The 6657-nt window shown below is 42.2% G+C and overlaps 1 pseudogene; it reads left to right on the forward strand.

The window, feature by feature from the left end:
* The first annotated feature begins 2100 nt into the window (after window positions 1-2100).
* Window positions 2101-2770, forward strand: LOC103085512 (cleavage and polyadenylation specificity factor subunit 5 pseudogene; annotated as a pseudogene).
* Window positions 2771-6657: the final 3887 nt, after the last annotated feature.

Consider the following 6657-nt stretch of genomic DNA (forward strand, 5'->3'; position numbering starts at 1 on the left):
GGCAAGGATATACAATGGAGAAAAGACAGTCTCTTCAATAAGTGGTGGTGGCAAAACTGGACAACTACAAGTAAAAGAATGAAATTAGCACATTCCCTAACACCATACACAAAAATAAACTCAAAATGGATTAAAGATCTAAATGTAAGACTGGATACTCTAAAACTCTTAGAGGAAAACATAGGAAGAACACTCTTTGACATAAATCACAGCAAGATCTTTTTTGACCCACCTCCTAGAGTAACAGAAATAAAAGCAAAAATAAACAAATGGGACCTAATGAAACTTAAAAGCTTTTGCACAGCAAAGGAAACTATAAACAAGATAAAAAGACAACCCTCAGAACTGGAGAAAATATTTGCAAATGAATCAATGGACAAACGATTAATCTCCAAAATATACAAGCAGCTCACGGAGCTCAATATCAAAAAAATAAACAACGCAATCAAAGCATGGGCGGAAGACCTAAATAGACATTTCTCCAAAGAAGACATACAGATGGCCAACATGCCCATGAAAAGATGCTCAACATCGCTAATTATGAGATAAATGCAAATCAAAACAACAATGCGGTATCACCTCACACTGGTTAGAATGGGCATCATCAGAAAATTCACAAACAACAAATGCTGGAGAGGGTGTGGAGAAAAGGGAACCCTCTTGCACCGCTGGTGGGAATGTAAACTGATACAGCCACTATGGAGAACAATATGGAGGCTCCTTAAAAAACTAAAAATAGAATAATCATATGACCCAGCAATCCCACTACTGGGCATATACCCAGAAAAAACCATAATTCAAAATGACACATGCACTCCAATGTTCATTGCAGCACTATTTACAATAGCCAGGTCATGGAAGCAACCTAAATGTCCATCAACAGAAGAATGGATAAAGATGTGGTACATATATACAGTGGAATATTATTCAGCCATAAAAAGGAATGAAATTGGGTCATTTGTAGAGATGTGGATGGACCCAGAGTCTGTTATACTGAGTGAAGTAAGTCAGAAACAGAAAAACAAATATCATATATTAATGCATATATGTAGAATCTAGAAAAATTGTACAGATGAACCAGTTTGCAAGCCAGAAATAGAGACACAGACGTAGAGGACAAATGTATGGACACGAAGGGGGGAAAGCAAGGGTAGGGGGGATGAATTGGGAGATTGGGATTGACATATATACATTAATATGTATAAAGTAGATAACTAATAAGAACCTGCTGTATAAAAAAAATAATAAAATTCAAAAAGTAATTTAAAAAATTAAAAAAAGAAAATGACGTAGTATATACCCCCTACACACCCAACACACACCATCAACTACTGGATTATTTCTAAACAAATTCCATATATCCTAATATTTTACCTGGAAATACTTCATTATGTATCTCTAAAAGATGACTTTTAAAAATATACTCAGTGCAATTAACATAGATAAAATAATTTCTTTCTGTTGTAGAACATCTAGACAGCATTCATTTTCCTTTAGTCTTGTTTATGGTTTCCTTTGCTGTACAAAAGCTTTTAAGTTTCAGTAGATCCCATTTTTTTTTTTTTTTTTTCTTTTTATCTCTGTTCAATATATGTGTTGAAAAAATGTTGGGTTGTGGGCTTCCCTGGTGGTGCAGTGGTTGAGGGTCCGCCTGCCGATGCAGGGGAGATGGGTTCGTTCCACGGTCCGGGAAGATCCCGCATGCCGCGGAGCGGCTGGGCCCGTGAGCCATGGCCGCTGGGCCTGCGCGTCTGGAGCCTGTGCTCCGCAACGGGAGAGGCCAAAACAGCCCTTAAAGCAGAGAGGCAGGCAAATCCCCAAGAGAGAACAGGATGTCCTTTGAACAGCTTTGGTTCCAAAGGGAGAATTTACTTAGAGGATTAGCCTGAGGTTATGATAAGTCCACCTGAAGGATATTTCCTTCCAAATGGCCTTCACACTAAGTAGACTCTTTTAAATTTAACGGTACTGCTCCTCCGGCCCTTTCTTGTTCATGGCTGGCGGCCGCTGCTGAGTGGGACGCAGATTACCGCTGCCAGCACAGGGAAAGTCTCCCTGCCTCCCCTTTTCCGCTCGCCGCTGGTGCCCGAGCTCGCCAGCATGTCCGTGGCGCCGCCCAATCGCTAGCAGACCGGCTGGCCCCGCGGGGTCAACTAGCTCGACAACAAGTACATCCGGCGGACGGAGCCCCTCACCCTGGAGCGCACGACCAACCTGTACCCTCTTACCAAATACACTTTTGGTACAAAAGGGCGCTTCTATGAGGACAGCTGCGTTGCAGCCAGATTTCTGCGCATGCGGGAGGAATTTGATAAAATTGGCATCAGGAGGACTGTAGAAGGGGGTTTGATTGTCCATGAGCACCGGCTACCCCATGTGTTACTGCTACAGCTGGGAACAACTTTCTTTAAATTACCCGGTGTTGCGCTTAACCCAGGAGAAGATGAAGGACTAAAACGCTTAATGACAGAAATAGTGTTGTCAAGATGGAGTCCTGCAAGACTGGGTTATTGACGAGTGCATCGGTGGCTGGTGGAGAGCAAATTCTGAACGTCCTCAGTGTCCATATATTCCCGCACATATTACAAAACCTAAGGAACATAAGTTGTTTTTGGTTCAGCTTCAAGAGAAAGCCTTGTTTGCAGTCCCTAAAAATTACAAGCTGGTAGCTGCACCACTGTTTGAACTATATGACAATGCACCCGGATATGGACCCATCATTTCTAGTCTCCCCCAGCTTTTGAGCAGTTTCACTTTTACATACAACTAAATTCCTGTGCAGCAGAGAAGTAAGAGAAGCCGTCTCTGTGAGCAGAGCTATATACAGTGTAGAATAAACATGCTAGAAAAGTTTTTTTGGTTTATCTCTTCCCCAGTCCCTAAATTACCACCTACTTTCTATTGTTTGAATAGTAAAGTTAATATGAAAAACTCGATTGTGGTGTAAACAAATGTGATAATGTTTAATTTGCTTTTGGCTCTACTCATACTTTTTTGTACAACATTAAAGAAAGTGAACTGCTTTCTATGTGTTATTTTTTGTTGTTTTGTTTTTTCATTTCACACTAAATTTGTAAAATTCTTACAGGCAAGGATGGCTTTTCCCCCACTAGGCAGGTGAATGTTAAGAGACAGTGGCAAGCTTAGGTCAATCAAGTTTGTGGGACTCTTGCTCCGGTTCCATTCTTGGGGGTACACTCCAAGACCGTGTCATAGATCTTTGTGATGAGGACCTTCTGTTACTCTTGGGAACTAGATTTGCTTGAGTGAGTCCAAGGTGCAACTCCTGTAGCAATTTTACACTCTTAATGAGTTGTATTACAGCAGAACTCCCAGTGTATTACTGACTAGTACATTTTATACCGGTATCACCAGACCTTACTTCAGGAGCAACAGATCCTAATTAAACATATGGGAAACTATTAAAATTGACTAAGCTAGGGAAAGTTTTGGGCATTGGTATAAAAAGAGACAGATCCAGTGCTCATTAGAGCCCCCCCCATAATGCACAAATTGCAACATTTGTGCTGTTGGAATTTATGTGTCTTAGTTATTCTTACGACCGTGGTGAAATGGTGATCTGTGAAGGAGAAAGAAGTTTCTAAAAGCGGGTCTGCTAGGTTTTGAACTCTTGGATTGTAAAGTTAGTTATTTCAATTAACGGGAAGTTACAGTGAAAGAGATGAAAATTTGGTTTTAAAAAGTGCCACAAAGCCTTTTCAAAAATATTTTGGAATGATCTGAATCAGAATTAGATTTTGTCAGCCTAAGAGAAAAATACCAAATTTAAAAATCTTTCAAAAACTCTGCTAAATTAGCATCCAATTTGAGGGCATTAAAAAAAAATAAATCTTGAGGCAAAAGAGTTTGCTGGTCGTGTTATTGCTTAACGGTATGTTGTGTATGCCTTATTACAAATGACTGACTGTAGGTTTAAAGTAAAGGAAATCTTATAAGATGCAGCTACTTAAAGAGATTGATACAGTTATGTTTTTAATAGATAGAAATGAACTTTTGTTTAGTTGTAAATATTTATGGTACTGATCACAGGGCTGTTCTCCTGAATATTGGGTGATGTGAAAGATACATCATACATTCTTCCCTATTTAGACTTGAGAAAATCAGACCAAGAGCAGTTGAGAAATTATAAGCATTCAAGTTTATTTAGTTGAGGTCCTGTCAAATCTTCACACGATTACGTATCTAATAGTGACTATAACTGTGCCCACGCTTAGTAGTAGGTGAGCACCAGTCTCCAGGACCAAAAATGACCAGGGGGGCTTCCCTGGTGGCGCAGTGGTTGAGAGTCCGCCTGCCGATGCAGGGGACACGGGTTCGTGCCCCGGTCCAGGAAGATCCCACATGCCGCGGAGCGGCTGGGCCCGTGAGCCATGGCCGCTGAGCCTGCGCGTCCGGAGCCTGTGCTCCGCAACGGGAGAGGCCACAGCAGTGAGAGGCCCGCATACCGCAAAAAAAAAAAAACAAAAAAAAAGACCAGGAATCTCCTTTGAAAAAGCCCCTAGTTTTGTGGATAGTCGTCCTCCTTCAAGTGTAAGTCCTGCCCTTCTGGTTTACATTCACTTGTTTCTAACTTAACTGTAATTTTACTGGTGAGCTCACTGATGAGTCCTGCAAGATTGGGGAAGGCAGAGATGGAGATGGCTCCATCCAGCCCACCTTCCATGATTGTTTCTGGCATCCAAGTGATAGCTGCAGTGATCGCTTTCAGGTGTGTTAGCTCCTGTTAGCTCCTGGGGAGAGTGAGGAGAGGCGGACTTTTCCTTGGTGTGATTTATAAGGTGCTGTCAGTAAGGAGTGTTTGAGTTGAAGTGTCATCTGATTCGAGGCCACTCGTGTCCTTTTGTAACTTAAGCTTGGACCTAGAAATTCTTTCCTGAGCATTACTTCCCAGTTGTATAAGTGCTTGAGTCAGTCATCCATACCCTGGGGCTTAAGTGAGAAAAACAGTAAGTTGGCTGAGTTAGTAACCTTGGAATATAATAGATCTGGTTTTGAGTGTAGAATTCATAACACAAACACAAATTTTTAAAACTTGTTTTTGAACTGGTTAGTTATAGTTGTATCCCAATGCTCTCTTGTTAGGTTTCCTGATGAAAATAGAACTAGGGAAGTTCAAATTTGATGTATTCCATTAGAAAGAGGGTACAAGGGTACCGTCTAACGCTTTTGTTAGGTAAGTTCTTATCACACTTCTTTAAGAACCAACAGTCTTAAAATGTGGATTCCACTTCTCTACATAATAAATACTGACTAGTTTTTTTTTTTTTAATTTATTTATGTATTTATTTTTGGCTGCGTTGGGTCTTTGTTGCTGCGCACGGGCTTTCTCTAGTTGCAGCGAGTGGGGGCTACTCTTTGTTGCGGTGCGCGGGCTTCTCATTGCGGTGGTTTCTCTTGTTGCGGAGCACAGGCTCTAGGCACGTGGGCTTCAGTAGTTGTGTCACGCGGGCTCATTAGTTGTGGCTCGCGGGATCTAGAGCGCAGGCTCAGTAGCTGTGGCGCATGGGCTTAGTTGCTCGACGGCATGTGGGCTCTTCCTGGACCAGGGCTCGAACCTGTGTCCCCTGCATTGGCAGGCGGATTCTTAACCACAGTGCCACTCTTAGACACAGGGTCCCAAGTGGGGAGCCCACTGGGAGACCACCAGCAAACGCAACAGGCAGAGCACTGAAGGGTCAGCAGTCAGGGACCACCTCGTACCACTAGGGGCCGCTCGCTTACCCTGAGGCATCTCCTCCTCTGTGTCACTGAAGTCGTAGGGGTCATAGGAGTCCCCATCCTTGGCATCCGAGTGACGGGTCTTCCTCCTAAAATGCCCACAGCAGTTAAGGGACGGGCTTTGGTGAGCTCTGTCCTGCACCTCTGACCACAGAGAACCATCTACATACAGTCCAAATGGAACACTAGGCCCAGGCCTGTACAAACTGCTGCCTTGTTGCGGAGCACAGGCTCTAGGCACGTGGGCTTCAGTAGTTGTGTCACGCGGGCTCATTAGTTGTGGCTCGCGGGATCTAGAGCGCAGGCTCAGTAGCTGTGGCGCATGGGCTTAGTTGCTCGACGGCATGTGGGCTCTTCCTGGACCAGGGCTCGAACCTGTGTCCCCTGCATTGGCAGGCGGATTCTTAACCACAGTGCCACCAGGGAAGCCCCTGCCTAGTTTTTAAATGAGCTCGATTAACTTATATTTTTGAATGCCTTCTATGTTCCAGGTTTGTTTGTAAATGAAAGCCCTCTTTTGCATTGTATAAGTACAAAATATGCCGTGGTCTTTTCCCTGAGTAATCTAAGTAGTGAATATTCTACATAAAATTACTAAATGGCATTGGAAAATATTCAGTAGGTTGAGGGGAAAAACTAAAAAGTTTTACTCAAATGTTTTAAATCATATTTAGGATTGACATCCCTTTGAAGAAAAGTGAAATCTGTATTTTTTTCTATGTGATGAAGACTTGTGATTTTTTAAAAGTAGATAATACTTAAAATAGCATTATGATAATCCTGTGTATGAATTCGTACTTTTAACAGTAGTTAAAAGACTTTTTACTTTTTATCATTGTCTTCCCTTGTAATCAGCATTGTATGGTTCAGTTATTATTTTTTATACTTAAGGGTTCTGTTAAGTTAGCCTTTTATTTG

Source organism: Lipotes vexillifer, unplaced genomic scaffold (assembly GCF_000442215.2).
Source record: "Lipotes vexillifer unplaced genomic scaffold, Lipotes_vexillifer_v1.1 scaffold977, whole genome shotgun sequence".
Taxonomy (NCBI): Eukaryota; Metazoa; Chordata; class Mammalia; order Artiodactyla; family Lipotidae; genus Lipotes; species Lipotes vexillifer.